This window comes from Maniola hyperantus, chromosome 9 (assembly GCF_902806685.2).
Source record: "Maniola hyperantus chromosome 9, iAphHyp1.2, whole genome shotgun sequence".
Lineage (NCBI taxonomy): Eukaryota > Metazoa > Arthropoda > Insecta > Lepidoptera > Nymphalidae > Maniola > Maniola hyperantus.
In genome coordinates, this window is record NC_048544.1 from 5,820,970 (window position 1) to 5,837,548 (window position 16,579).

The following is a 16,579-nucleotide window of genomic DNA, read 5'->3' on the forward strand; positions in this document are numbered from 1 at the left end:
GGCAGTCGATTGCGCCGCAAAAAAAAGCGCATCCTATTATCGACTACAACAAAAGGACTTGTGCAGCGATACCTAAGTACACATCTCGATTCATCGTCTCGACTCGATCCGAACCGATCCTATTGGCGCGCCCCACTGTCGCCTCGAGGGAGCGAGACGGGGCGCGGAGTATCGGTACAGAGCGACAAGGAGGGAGACGGTCATCTTAGCTGCCGAGTAGCGTCCCACTGGGCGGGGCCGCGCCAAGGAGTGAGCCTCAGATGCGCGTAGTGCTGGTGGGGCCTCGTCCGAAGGATCGCACTGCAGTCGACTGTCGCGGTAACGACGCGCGTCCGCGATCACGTCGTTCCGCTCCCGCTTAAAGGATTACCTTACGTAATAACTAATCGGATCGAAATCGTACATCCGATTATCGATTGTGAAAAGTGAACTTTCGATACTTGTGTACTATTTTTTGTTTATAATTTTTTTGCGCGCTACAGTGAACTTGAATAATTATTATTGTGCGCTCTGTGTTATGTTATTGTTTTGTTTTCGCACGGACTCATAAGATTATTTTGGGCGTAGCTGTTTGCTTTACAATATTTTTGTTTATGACTTTGTGAGTGAATATTGGTAAACCATACCTCTCAGACGATTTTATGTTGTTGTGATAATTGACTAATACAGTGTTATGTGGACATCACTGAGACATTTTCATCTCATGTGACAACTGAACTTCAAATAACAGTAAGATTTATTTTTAATTCGTTCTCGTAGTTAAATCTTAATTTCTTAGTAGGTAATCATTGACAAAATTCTCTAAACAAAAATATGTTAGTTTTTATTAGGTACTTAAGTTATTAAATTATGATAAGTAGTTTTCTAAAATAAAAGCATTATCAAATATACCTAGTTAAAATATTAATGAAAAAGAGCAATAAAATATTTTGACCAAAATTCACTAAGGAAAACTACAGGAATAAAATCGATTTTAATTTATATCTGACCAATTGTTTACTTAAGAATACACCTACTACACTGTTATACAACATCACTGTCGAAGAAGACGGTGCTATACAAAATACGCTGACAAAAAAAATTGTCAAAAAAAAATTTCGATTATAAAAAAAAATTAAAAACAAAAGCTATTTCACGTACTTATAGTATTTTTTAAAGAAAACATGTAAGTATATTCTAACAAGATTTGAAGTACCTATTATTTGTTAATTCTTATAAGACGATGAATGAGATTAGAAGTTTCTTATTTTTTTTTTTAATTTTGCTGATAAAATCATTGAATCAGAATTTTAAAAATGTTCAATTATTGGTTCAATTAATAAGAAATTGTTGTCTTACTTATATCGACTTGTTCGTATGAAATCGTATGTGACATTACATTCTGTTGTCTCAATTTTTTTGTAGTTCATGACGAAAAAATAAACCAAAATATCAATATATTTCTAATAGTAACATTATAAGTCAGTGCTTATTGACATAAAAGTTAGAATTGCGGTGCCCAACTATCATTCAGTAGATCAAATAGCTCATTGAATGTGAGTTAATTGGTGCAAGTGCAGCCGGTCTCTGCGTCGGCATGCCGATACGAACCGATTCGTTTTGTTGTACGTGATTGATGAGTGTCAATTACTAAGTGCTTTACCCTAAACTCCCCTGCACTTCATACGGGGTTTATTTTTATTCGGACAATGACATTTTGTCCTTTGGATAGAACAAATTTAATGTTCATTATTCTTATTAGTTTAAATAGGATTCGTTTTTTGAGCATGTCACTGTGTAATGTGGATAATATTTTGCTTTTTATTGTAATTATGGAAAAATAAATGTAATCTATTAGTTATGTACCTGTAGTTATGAGTAGGTAGATCGACCAAGCTTATTGTATTAACAAAATACTGAATTCTAATAATTTTTGGTTTTCTGATACTGTTAAGGTGGCATGAAGTAAAATAAAAGTAGTTCTATAACTACCTAGTACAGTTAGACACTTTAAATGTTACAATAAGATAAGTGAGTTTTTGATTTACTATAAGCTTAAGTGGTTTTATAGTAAAAGTAGCTTACTCCCGCGACTTCATCCGCGTGGACTACACAAATTTCGAACGACTATTTTACCCCCTTGAGGGGTTGAGTTTTCAAAAAATCTTTCTTAGCGAATGTATAGGTACGCCATAATAGCTATCTGCATGCCAAATTTCAGCCCGATCCGTCAAGTAGTTTGAGCTGTGCGTTGATAGATCAGTCAGTCAGCCAGTCAGTCAGTCATTCAGTTAGTCAGTCAGTCAGTCAGCTTTTCCTTTTATATAATATGTGTAGGTACTCACATAAGTAAATTCCATCTACTAATAATACTTAATTGTAGCATGAAGTATGGGATTATTCTCATTTATTTCGATGGGATTATTAGATTAATCCACTTGTAACTATTAGTAGGTACCTACCTACCTACCTAGATATCAGATAAGTAGGTACTTAAGTAAGACATTTGAGATAGGTACTTTTTCTTTAAACTAATTGTCTTATAAAACCCTTAACGTTAAATGTTATTCAATTTTAAATTACCTATTTTAATTTTAAAATTTATTTAAATATGTACCTACTTAGTATATATAATATATATCTCTCATTTATTTACATACAATAGGCATCATTGCAATCACATTTTTGACAAAAGTTACAAAAGTAACATAGAACTTAACATAAATTACAAAAAATAAATTTATTATGTTTTAAAAAAATACTTTCGACTAAACTTTGTATAGGTACTTATCTGTTATACAACTGTTTACATGGGTCTAATATTTTCATTTATTTATAAAATCTTTGTACCTACTTTGTCTTATTAATTGGTTATATAATAGAATGAATAAGATTGGCTCCTATTTTGAACTTGTTTAATAAAAATATTCAATAAGTCTAGAAATAGAAGAGGAATTTGATTCTTATAATTTCAATGTAGTAAAAAATAAAAATAAATATGATCTTATTACGTAGAGTAGGTTTTTCATTGTGTTAATGTCATAGCAGAAATAAAAAATCTTAGTAAGTAGGTATACTTAATCATAAATATAGGATAATGATATATTATACCTACCAACATTTTTACTATAGGTAGGTATGATAATTTAAGTATCGAACGTTTTATTTTTACCAACAAGATGTCATCAGGAAATCTATGATAAAATATTTAAAAACAATTTCTACATCAGCCATAAGTATAATATAAGTATGTTAGTTATAGAAAAAAGTTAACGCTTCGTTTAAAAAATTAAATAGTTAGACAGCATTTGTGTAGAACAATTAATTATTCTTCGTCAATGTCATTCATTAGGAAGTTTGGGGAAATTGGTACAGATGGCGTCACTGGAGGTTCTTGACCCCTTTCTTCGGTGAGTGGGCCATTTTGTCTGATATTGTTTGATCTTCCTAATCTTTTGAATGGCACGTCCACACTTATTGTTGTTTGATTTTTTTTAACTATTTGATTTTGATTTTTTATATGCCCATTACACATGATGACTTGTCACCACTGAATCGATTATGATGTAACTTTTCCAGTTCATACGATTTACTGCGCCACGTCTGTTCAAAATCGGTTTTTAAAAACAAAAATACTATAGAGTTTGGCGTGAACTTTACATAGGCAAAGCCGCGGGCACTAGCTTCTTAGTAATTCCAAAATGCAATGCTAGTCGTACATAATAATTAATCAAACTACCTATCTGTAATCTTTCGATAAGTTACTTATCAAAGGTGTTATTTGTCAACAATTATATAAGTAGTACATAATTATTATAGTAGTAGGTAGGTAGTTGTTATTATTTATAAAATATCTACATAAGTATGTTTACTTTCAACTGTTAATGTGTTATTATTTAGGTAACTTAAGTGATTTTTAGGGTTCCGTACCTCAAAACGAAAAACGGAACCCTTATAGGATCACTTTGTTGTCTGTCTGTCTGTCTGTCCGTCTGTCTGTCAAGACACCTACAGGGTACTTCCCGTTGACCTAGAATCATGAAATTTGGCAGGTAGGTAGATCTTATAGCTGACATTTGGGGAAAAATCTGAAAACCGTGAATTTAGGGTTAGATCACACAAAAAAAATTAAATTCTGGTCATGAACTAATAATTAGTATTTTCAACTTTCGAAGTGAGTGACTATATCAAGTGGGGTATCATATGAAAGGTCTTCACCTGTACATTCTAAAACTGATTTTTATTTATTTTTATGCATCATAGTTTTTGAATTATCGTGCAAAATGTCGAAAAAATACGACTGTAGTACGGAACCCTCATTGCGCGAGCCTGACTCGCACTTGGCCGGTTTTTTTTCATTCCTTCTCGAAATTACAGTAAGTAATTTCCTACGTAATATCGGCCTGCCGTACCTATCTTAATTCATTAATTTACATGTTTGCACTAGCCCTTATAACAAAATTATGTAATCAAGGGCCACTGCAAAGTCTATAAAACACATGGATCGATATTGGTTAATTTACCCTACAAGTTTTTCGTACTAAACTTAGGTAGGTAGGTATTTACCTAGGTAATTATTTAACGAATAGGTAACTTTTTTTGTGTTACATAAAAATTAAGTGATTTGTTTGATATGTGGTACAAATAGGTTGGTATTGCACCTACATAATAGGTAGGTACCTAATATCTAATATTTTATTATAGAAAAATGATAATCTGATTAGTTAGTTATCTTCTAAATTAGAATTAGGTAAGTATCAAAGGTAAGTACCTTCTTAGTTCTTACCTACTTATAAAAATCATAGGTAGGTACATATTAGGTATAGGTAGGTAAGTAAAATTCTTACGTCTACCTATCTCTTCGTTAGGTAGGTAGGTGCCTACCCACGTAGGTAGGAATGCGTCCGCGCATCGTTTATCCGATTGAGTTGTCACTTTGTACAGTCATTGTAGGCACTTGCGAGAAGATTTCTGACATAATAGGTCTACTATCAATGTGCAATAGGTGGCGAGCACATAACAGGTTCTAAATTAAAATATTTTTTATTATATTTTTTATTTTGTATCTACCTATTGAGTCTACGTATTAACTATCTACACAAAAACGTCGTCTTGAAGAAGTAAAGAAAGTAGGTATTATTAGGCAAGTATAGATACCTACTACCTACTTATATACAGATTAGTTACGGATGTGACGATCACTTACCACCAGGTGAGATCTGCGCAAGCTTTAAAATCTCCAATGGATCGGTTATCAGTCTTTTCTACGCTAATAGGTATTATAAAGAGGCAAGTAAGTTTAGATGTAGAAGGTAATCTCCGAAACGAATAATCCGATTCTAAAAAAAACTCTGATATAAGTAGGTACCTAGCTATCTTCTTATGTATGTACGTACCTACAGTAGGTATCCCCGAGTGCTAGATAGCCTATAAATTATATCACGCGATCAAAGTCGCGGGAAGAAGCTAGTAGACAATAAATCGCTCAGACATACCTAACTAGAGCAAAACCACACGTGGCAAAACCATAAACGATTTCCTATTGTTCAGCTATGTAGAGCTAGTTTTTAGGGTTCTGTAACTCAAAAGGAAAAAGAAACCCTTATAGGATCAACTTCGTTGTCTGTCTGTCTGTCTGTCTGTATGTCCGTATGTCCGTTGTGTCGTCTGTCAAGAAACCCTATAGGGTATTTCCCGTTGACCTAGAATCATGAAATTTGGTAGGTAGGTCTTATAGCACAACTAAAAGTATAAATCCGAAAACTAGTTTCAAAAACGAAAAACGATTTTCCAGTTACATCACAAAAAAAATTAAAATGTGTTCATGAACAAATAATTAGTATTTTCAACTGTCAAAGTAAGATTACTATACTGTGTACTGTGTACTAAGTGGGGTATCATATGAAAGGGATTTATCGATACATCCGAAAACAGATTTTTTATTTATTTTTATGCACAATAGTTTTTGAATTATCGTGCAAAATGTCGAAAAAATACGACTGTAGTACGGAACCCTCGGCGCGCGAGTCTGACTCGCACTTGACTGGTTTTTGCCATTAGAAAATGTATCGAGAGCAGTTACATTATTGACATGTTACTTACTTAACTATTCTGTGATCTGTCTGTCTGTTGTTATTAATATTTGCTGACTACAGTATTTGGTAGATACTATAGTACGCGACATGTCGAGATGGCAATCGGGGTGGTGACGCCCCGCACAGCCCCCGTGCTAACCTGGTGCGGGATAGCGCGGGTAACGTGCGGATGTGCAGGGCGTCCCCCCGCCTCATACCCCGATTGCCATCTCGGCCTGTCATATACCTACTATAGCTACCAAATTAAATATCGGCCTTACCTACAAAAATAAATTGATTTTAAATGGGTCACAAAATGCAGCCAGTATTCTTGGCACCATTCCACGCGGGCATGATCTGTACAGTGATTAGATAAGGCTAGTTTCAAGTTTTGTTGTCTAAGAGTCGTTGTATTTTCGACAGAAAAATCACAAAATTAATATTAAAAATAAAATATTATAATCTTTGGCACAACTCACAATAATTAAGTAGAAGTATGAATTTTAATTCATAAAACTTTACCTAACTGGATAAGTAGGTACTTACTTACTGGTTAGGTACTATGTATATTTTTGAGTATTTTTTTGGAAAATAAAAACTGTTTTTTTAATTTCCAAAAAATATTTTTTTGAAAAATTGGAAAACTTGATTTTTCTAATTAGAATTCTATCGATATTTCTTTCATGTTAAATTGACGGTTTTCATATTATGTATGCATGTAATTGCTTTCACGTACAGAACTGGATGGACCGGGGCCTCCTAGGGGCCCCGCAGCCCGTCGCGAAACTATAAACTCTGCTATAAAACTATTGCCATTGACAACGTTCTACAAAGCTGAAATCTCATTCTAAAGGTCGATGCACATTATTTTCTGCCGCTTACGTTTTTTTTTTTCAATTTTTTTTATTTCGAAATGGTTTTTCTTTGCTTTACAAAATTTTTAGGTTTGTTTAAAAAAGACAAATCACAAAAAAAGCTTGTAGATATAATACTCTATAGGTACCTACTTTACATGAACTGAAAAAGGGAGAAGTCAGGGGCCCCAAGGTTTGCATCGTCTAGACCCTAGACTCTAGACTCTAGAGGACCCTACATGGCTTAATCCGGCCCTGTTCACATGTAATAAAGGCTTAAGACACATTTTGAATTTAAATACATTAATATTCAAGATGATCTTCCAAGTCAATTATCGATGATTAATACAGTAAGTAGGTACACCATATGTATGGGTAGTACAAACATTAACGAGCAAGACTATTATAACACATGGTGTAAGCGATCCGCCATATCTCAATACTAGTTCACTTCCTCTACAATTAGATACTAGAATAGAATAATATACTATTAGGCAATTGGTAGCGGCTGCTTATTATACCTACATCCTAATCCTAATCCTAATCTATTCTCTTTATAAGTATCTATAATATAAAAATAAATCACTAAATGTGTTGCTCATCGCAAATCTCGATAACCGCTGAACCAATTTCGCTAATTCTTTTTTATAATATTCCTTGAAGTACGAGAATGATTCTTACGGAGAGAAAAATTTAATTCAACCTCCCCCTCAATTTTCTAAACTCCACCCGAGCGAAGCCGGGGTGTGTCAGCTAGTATGTATATAAAAATTAATCGCTGAATGTGTTGCTGATCGCAAATCTCGAGAACAGCTGAATCGATTTCGCTAATTCTTTTGTCATAATATTCCTTGAAGTATCTACCTACGGGGATGGTTCTTACGGAAAGAAAATTTTAAAAAAAATCCTGAAAAAGAATCGACTGTTAGGCGGTACGAAGTTCGCCGGGGCAGCTAGTAATATTATAAATGTGAAAGTTTGGATGTTTGGATATTTGTTACTCAATCACGCAAAAACGGCTGAACGGATTTGGATGAAATTTGGAATGGAGATAGACTATACCCTGCATTAACACATAGGAGATTCTGGTCTAACTATGGCTTCTACAATAATTGTGCTTCTACTGAGAAAAAACATCAACCAACCATCGTATTGAAAAATTAAAAAGAGCAACCGCCGAGTTTCTTGCTGGTTCTTCTCGGTAGGAACGGCATTCCGAACCAGTGTTAAATTAAAACTACCTGACTATTCATAAGCACTTGTAAAAAGTTTACATGAATAAAAAAACATTCTATTATATTCTATTCTATTCTATCAAGAAACTCAGCAGTTACCTACACATATAGGTACTACTACTAGGTAGGTATAGGTTGACTAGGTATAGGCACGTATGAAATGAAATGAAATGAAAATGAAATGAAAATCTTTTTTATTCGTATAAACTTTTACAAGTGCTTACGAATAGTCGGATGCATCTACCACTGGTTCGGAATGCCTTTCCTATAGGTATAGGTAGGTAGGTTAGGTACTTGACCAAGTGTTTACTTTTCTAACAGGGGACGGGGTATTCATGGACTTCCTCGTACGCATTGGTAAAAGACAAGATGCTAGATGTTTTTACTGCAGCGAAGTTGATGATGCGATGCACACATTATTTGCATGTGCAAACTGGGAAAAAGAGAGAAGAGAGATTGTCAGTAGAATGGGAGACTTAACAGTAGAAAATCTAATAGAAAAAATGCTAGAAAATGAGAAAAACTGGACAGCTATAACAGACTTTGCTGAAATAATAATGAAGGAAAAGGAAGAAGAAGAGAAAAGGAGAGGAAAAGAGTAAAAGACAAGAATGTTGCTGTGTTGTAGGCTGAAAGGCGGGTACACGGTCAACAAGAAGACAGCAGGGGTTTTTAGCCGGTCAGAGTCCGGCTCTACCTACGGGTGTCCATGAGAATTTTCCCCTGTTGTATAAACAAAAAAGTGTTTACTTATAAAGGTACCTAATAACTAGTAGGTACATATAACTACTCTCATAAGTTCCAATAATAATGAATTAATATTATTTGTAAAGTAGATATACCTGTAAAACCTAACTACCTAAGTAGGTGCGTGCCTATTATGGTGACTCAATAAAAACATGAATAAAGCTTCTGTAAAAATATCTTAGGTGTCAGTTGGCAAAAAATAAACAATCTGCACTACAAATCGTGGGATACATCCGGCGCAATAGGTCACATATTGGCCGATAATAATGAGACACTTTACACCTTCATATACAGCATGTTCTGATTACCTACTAAATTATATGGAAAAAACTGGTCAAATACGTATAGGTACATATAAGAACACTGAACAGTCATAAAATACGGCTATCATAGTCATAAAGTAAGAGTCCGTGAGGGCCAGACCTTCGTCATTTTATAAAATCTGAAAGTTTCTATGCGCATTGTCCCCAACACAAGTAGGAACGATTAGCGACTATGAAGTTTGTAAGTCGTGGCAGATAACAGGTAACAAAGGTGGATAAAAATCTTTCGTCAAATTATAAAGTGCAATTTTTTTATATTTTCTTCGGAATAATATTATAAATCACGTCATCCATTGCCAGAGACTTAGACATCCTTTATCAAATTATTAAAGTTTTTTTATTAAAGTTAACTATTATGGTACCTATAGAGTAGGTATAGACTCAATATAGAATGAAACCAGTTCCTAACTAATTCACCCAATTATGAGTAGGTAGCAGTTAAAGGTGTGCTCGGTCTAGACTAGCATATATGAATAATTAAATACTAATATAATCGAAATTCAATACATATCTACATAATTATTAATGACAATATTCAATGTAAGTTTTTGTCATTTCTACGAAGCGTCAAATTTTTAATCTCCTATAAAATTTATAACCTGAGTTTAGATATTTAATGTCAATGTACCCATTTAGTGTAAACGCTTTACATAAATATGACGGTTGGTAACACGATTGGATTGTAATTTTACTTTTTATGGCTTCCATAGTTATGCACGGGCCACGCTCGAACTAGTTGTTTAGTATCCAATCCAATCCAATCCATCAGCCTGTTTGCGTCCACTCCTGGACATAGGCCTTTCCAAGAGCGCGCCCCAAACACGGTCCTCCGCCTTCCTCATCCATCCGCTTCCCACCACCTTTTTCAGGTCTGCATCGGTCCAACGGGCTGGGGGTCGTTCCACACTGCGCTTACCGGTACGCGGTCTCCACTCCAGAACACGTCTGCCCCATCGGCCGTCGGTTCTGCGACAGACATGACCTGCCCATTGCCACTTCAGCCCACTAATCCTTTGAGATATGTCGGTCGCTTTTGTTCTTCTGCGAATTTCCTCGTTCCGGATTTTATCCCTGAGAGTAATACCCAACATAGCTCGCTCCATAGCGCGCTGAGCGACCTTTAGTTTGTGGACGAGGCCAACTGTCAGTGTCCACGTTATTTAGTATGCCGCAGGCAAATGACAAATGCTGTGATAGCCTAGTGGTTAAGACGTTGGCCTCTTAGTCGGGAAGTCCGGATTTCGATTCTGGGCAGCGCACTTAAGCAATTAAGTACTTAGCAACACCCTTTATTATAATCTACCTATTGTTTAAAGCTCTGCCTACACTACAAAAAATGTTTATGGTAAGTCTATACCTACCGATATTGATTGACTAGCTTTTCCCCGCGACTTAGTTCGCATGGATTTAGATTAAAAAAAAAACATATTATAATTACCTACCTACCTTGAACAGAAGTAGGTAGTAGTAGGTAGGTACAGAATCAAGCAAACAAAACCACGAGACAAAGTTACTAGTGTTACTAATTAATTTTAAGGACAATCTATATAAATAAAATTCAAAGTCCTGACTGACTGACATAATATATCAACGCACAGCCTAAACCGCTGTTTGTAAAGAGTAGGTATCCACTAAGCAAGGATTTTTTGAAATTCTACCCCTAAGTGGGTTAAATGGGGGATGGAAGTTTGTATGAAAGTCCGTCATTTTTCAAGTTATTTGCATGAAAATTGGTATTTGGATTTTCGGTAACAAATGAAGAAATATGGATTTCAGGATTTTTGGAAATTGAACCCCCATCTCGATTTTTTAAGCTCCATCCGAGCGAAGCCGAGGCGGGTCAGCTAGTCACTATGTATGGGATGGCACTGGCCCCTAAGATACGGAATATCCTAATTCAAGGGCCAGGATTCCATGTTCTTAAGTCGTCATATTATATGTATGAGCAATTTTTGTAATCAATAAAATATTATATTTATTTCATTTCAAAGGCGAGTCATCACATAAAACTGCGATCAGAATCCGAGAGGCTGCGAGCGGACGTGCAATCGATATCCTAAGAGTATTTGTTATTATTATAGTAGGTACCTCTGAGAATTAATTGTAATCATCGGATCACGCCGCGTGGGAAGCAATATGAAACTGAATAGAGCTTTTATTTTATCTACTGATGTCGACCTCTTTTAGTGAGACTACGTACCTATAGAAGATGGCGGTAAGTGACAGGATGAATAAACCGGAATAATGTGGTGGCGAGCGTGAGATTGAACCCCGGACCTGACGACGTTCTATCGCTGCTTCTATGGGATACAAAAACCACACTTACCTAACTGCACTAATTAAACTTGTAACAGTTTGTTTAACCAATAGGTACAACGACACTTTACACCGTGTGCCACAAGTCACAAGAGAAGGTAGCGATAGAAGAAGAGAAGAAGCTTTGTTCTAACAGGAAGTCTAAAAAGAAAATCTTTCAATTGATTATAATATTATCTGAATATAAGATATTAATTTAAATATACTAAAAAATGATCTTTACGCGTGGTTGAAAGGAACCAAAATGCGCGTGGAATGAGATTTTTTAAAAGTCTGCCCAAGAAAAGGAGTGTAATGTTTTCAGTGTTCATATTATAATATGTATGTACCTATGTGAGTTTCTTTATTCCACCATAACTTCTAAATGCCTGAAGGATGTATGGGGTACCGTTACAATCCTTACATTATCCCGAATGACACTGGCTGTAATTTTAAAAAAACATTATAGCTGTAGGATACCATCCTCAAATGTGAAATTTTTTAATCTTTAGTGTGATTTCGGTCGGTCGGTTCTACGCTCGGTCAATAAACTAGCAACTGCCAGACAGCATATTACAGGGAATAGAAGATGAATTTTATTACCACAATGAAGCTTAAAAAGGTAAAAAACCAAACGGAATCGCAAAAGTGTAGAATGGGCGTATATTTTTTTTCCGCTTACACTCATGCCTTCTAGCACGTAGTTCGACCTACTGATGCATAAATAATATTTTGAATCATCTTGCTCTATACTTAAGGTTGACTATCGCTTGGTAAACCCGTGAGAAAAAAAAATCATAGCTCAATTTGTCTCTGATAAGAAACGGCTGATCCTTGGAATACGAGGCTCTGTTATATTGTTATTAGCAATTTTTATAGATTCCTACGAATAATCGAAATAAAAACAGTTCTAGATGCTAATGGAATTTGTGTTACTTTCTGGTGACACGGAATACTTTATACGTACACGACAACAAAAATGTGTTTGTCCCACAGTTTCACCTTTGTTACAACCGGTGGTAATCGAATTACGTTATTTTTCTGGTGTCAAATTTTACTAGCCATGAATTCCGTCTACTTATGCGATTTTCCGCTTATTCCATCCAATATTTTGTACCTAGCAATAAACATTCTAGAAAAATTTACAAGTTTTTGTGGTATTTTCTGAAATCTTATCTTATTTCTAAACCTTAATTAAGTAGGTGTGTAGGTGCCTTCCTACTCTAGATATATTTTTATTTTACGACTAGTTTTGTCATAGGTTTCTAAGTAGATAACTATCCATTTTAGTGATTTTATAAATTACTTGTAAAATCAATAGGTATAGAATAAAAGTACCTGTTATACTACGTACAACGTATAACATTTTTAGTGATATGTTTTTCTACAGGTAAATGAATAAAGTTTTATTTTTTATTTAAGTATTGTTAAAATGTATGTATATTTATACTTAATTAAATTATCCGAATTGAGAAATAAGAGCTTGTCAATTTTATTTTCACAAATTCAGAATAATAATAAACATCACCAAAACCAGGCCAAGCTTCTTAAAAATTATATTCTGAAGTTCTTTTTTCCATTTCTGGTTAAAAAACGAAAACCAAACTCAATAAAAGGCTACCGATAGAATTTAATCGGATAAACAGTAACAAACTGAACCATGTGGCGAAATCGGTGCTCGAAAAAAAAAGCAAAATATCCCTGTGTCGCTCAGTCGTATAGCGGCATCCCTCTCTTCCATCACATGTGTTGCACGCGTGAGATCAATGGTGTTTGTTTTTTTGGTTTTTATTTTTTAATAGTTTTATCAACGGGCAAAGGTTTATGACGTTATTGAGTCGACCCCGATCGCTTTTGTTTTCGTTTGTCTGTCTAACTTTTGCTGTACAGTGGCGAACGATTTATATGTACAGGCAGTGTCAAAAAGGACAACTAGTCAAATCAGTAGGTATCGTTTTATAAAACGTCAAAACACGCACTTATAGTATGCGAGCTTCTATGAAATACTGGCATTTGACGTCACAATGATTTGACGAACTTTTTTAGTTCAATCGATAATTTAAAATGGTTATTACACATAAAACTAACCAAGGACGTGGATTGTACGTATTTTGGAAGACCTTCTATTTAATAATCACTGAGAAATAATTTATTTTTGACAAAAGCAAATAACGAATTCAAATGCAGCATAGATAGCTAGGTATATAACCATGGACTTATATATTTATTACTTCGTAAGGACAGGGCCATTGAACAAGCAAAATGGCACCGACTCATTGGTCCTAAAATGTTTATTTAGCACCAATGCAACCTCAGTGACGTCTGGATTTCAAACGGGTCGTTCATTAGTATCTAAGAGGTGGCGCTGATTTATTTGGTTCCAAAACCGTGAAAAATTTTGTTCGCTTGGGCATATCTTGTCATTTATATCGATGTATTTAACCCAATATTTTAATAAGTAGACATCTTCTCGGGCAGTTGGAAAGTACTAAAAATACGAACTCACAAGGTTTTTATATTTTATTGGAATATAAATGTCGCAATCCAAAATTGATGATTGCTTGACATTTCGGAGCTGGCAGCACGTCAAACGATCGACATCGGTTGACAGGTAAATTATTGCACCGATGTTCTTCAGTAGGTAGGTATAGGTAGGTAGTAAGTACTAGGTACTTACCTAACCTGCATAATACTTAGTACTTACATGTTTTTCATTTATTTTATTTATTATTGCTTTTTAATAATAAAAATACATTTTTGTATAAAATTTCATTAAGTTATTAGAAAAGCTGACTGACTGACTCATTGACTGACTGACTGATCTATCAACGCAGAGCTCAAACTACTGGACGGATGCGGGATCGGGCTGAAATATGGCATGCAGATAGACATCCGCTAAGAAATCATTTTTCAAAATTCAACACCTAAGGGGGTAAAATAGGGGTTGAAGTTTGTGTAGTCCATGCGGATGAAGTCGCGAGCATAAGCTAATCATAGAATATAAAATTTATTGACTCGATACATTACGATAATAAATTGCTAACCTTCTTTTACTTGTACGATAAATAAACGTCGTGTCTAAGTAGAGACACGTGATAGAAATATTGAGCAATACTGACATTCATATCGTTTTTTAAAACAGACACTCAATAGCGTGGTAAGGAACATCGAAATGTCATAATTCTCTTGGATGTCTTTTTCTGTCTCCCCTCTAGACGTATGGAAATGTCATTATAGTGATGCCGCGGCACGCAGGGCAGTGGGAACCCGAGTTTGCTTTATTAATGTTTGTCTTTTAAACATAGAGAAATATATTATATGCAGATTGTAGATATCTGTAACATCCATACTAATCTAAATATATAAAAGAGAAATAACACTCACTGACTGACTAATCACGAAATCTCAGAAACTATAAAGCCTACAAACTTGAAATTTGGAAGGTAGGTTCTTTCTAAAGCGTAGGTGTCAGCTAAAAAACGGTTTTGAAAAATCCCCCCCCCCCTCCCCCCCTTCCCCCCTCCCCCTAAGTGTGTGAAAGGGGGGGGGGGGGTCCGAAGGTTGTATGAAAGTCCTGTTTTTGGAGTTAGAGACGTGAAAATCGACCTTTAGGTTATTAGCTTTAAATAATAAAAATCTGTATAAGTTAATTTGGGAAATTCCCCCTTAAGGGTAGTAAAATAGGGGGGAGAAGTTTTTATAGAATTTTTTTTAACTATTGTTATTTTAACTTGAAATTTGAAATGTACCTAGGCTATTTCTAGGGGGTAGGTATCAAATCAAAAAAATTGCAAATCAGACTTCCCTATTTTAATATTATTATAAAGTATCCTTTTTACGTGTAGTTTGCAATCAAAAATATGTAAAATATGCTAAAATTATGAATTTAGATACTACTTAATAATATGTAACTAGGTATAGAACGAAAGCACCGAAATGATTATAAAATTGGTAGGTAGAGTATAATAAGTTTAATTTTTTTTTATCAGATAAAATAAAATTAACACAGTATGTATGAACTTCCCTGTCCATTATAAAGAATTTCCTGCTAACCCAAATATCAAATATGGTACTAATAATATGTGGGTCAACATTGTAAATTAAAAAATAGAACAATATAATAGTCGTCAACGATACCAATCTACGACAACCCCACAAGGTGCTACCGTAGCCATAAACAATGTGGCCTTTTTTCATACCATAAACATTTTACTTTTTTACCGCCATTATGTCATCTCACACTATATTATAATCCTAATGAATAATAAATCGTCTAATTATTCTCTGGGGAGTACATTGATACATTTATTATTTGTGTGTTAAAAATAACATCGATATTTTAGAGTATTAATGAGCATAATAAAGTTTGGTACACATGTGTGGGAGACAGATTCCTTTTTGCCGCCATTCCCGTTTTAAACTATGAAGAAATATTATGGGATGCAATCTAAACATTAGTTAAGAGCTATGAGTTAATTTAATATAATTAACAAAATGAGATTTAGCCATTTCAATAAAATTATTATCATTCCTAAGCTAGGTATTTATTTATACTAATTGGATAAAAATATGAATTCTCAATTTAGTGCACAGTTCTAAATTTAAAAAATTATTTTCTTTGTTTTTGTAAATTATATTATTTTCTTATTAAAGACGCAGTCCTACATGTGATAACGTATGAGACTGAACTGAACACTGACAGTTGCAAAGTTGCTCAGCGTTCTATGGAGCGGGCTACGTTGGGTGTCTCTTTGAGTAACGAGGGCATCTGTAGAAGAACCATAGTAACCGTCACGACTTAGCTCAGCAACTTAGCAAGCTGAAGTAGCAGTGGGCAAGCCATGTCTGTCGCAGAACTCATGGCTGCTGGGGCAGACCTGTTCTGAAATGGAGACCGCGTACCGGCAAGTGCAAAGTGATCTCCAACCTGCTGGACTGATGATCTTAAGAAAATAGCGGGAAGTGGGTGGATGAGGAAGGCGGAGGACCATGTCTGGCGGCGCACTCTCGGGAAGACCTATGTCCAGCAGTGCACGCAAATAGGCTGATTGATTGAGAGACGTAGAAGTTTA

General features: G+C 34.9%; 1 protein-coding gene across 6 annotated transcripts in view; it reads left to right on the forward strand.

Annotated features, from left to right (window-relative positions):
- The first annotated feature begins 278 nt into the window (after window positions 1-278).
- The window catches only part of LOC117984920 (homeobox protein cut-like), a 226,937-nt gene continuing 210,636 nt past the window's right edge, over window positions 279-16,579 (forward strand). For all 6 annotated transcript variants that reach the window (XM_069500690.1, XM_069500691.1, XM_069500698.1 and 3 more), the window contains exon 1: window positions 279-729. The gene's annotated coding sequence lies outside the window, so the exon portion shown is untranslated. The remainder of the gene's footprint in view (window positions 730-16,579) is intronic.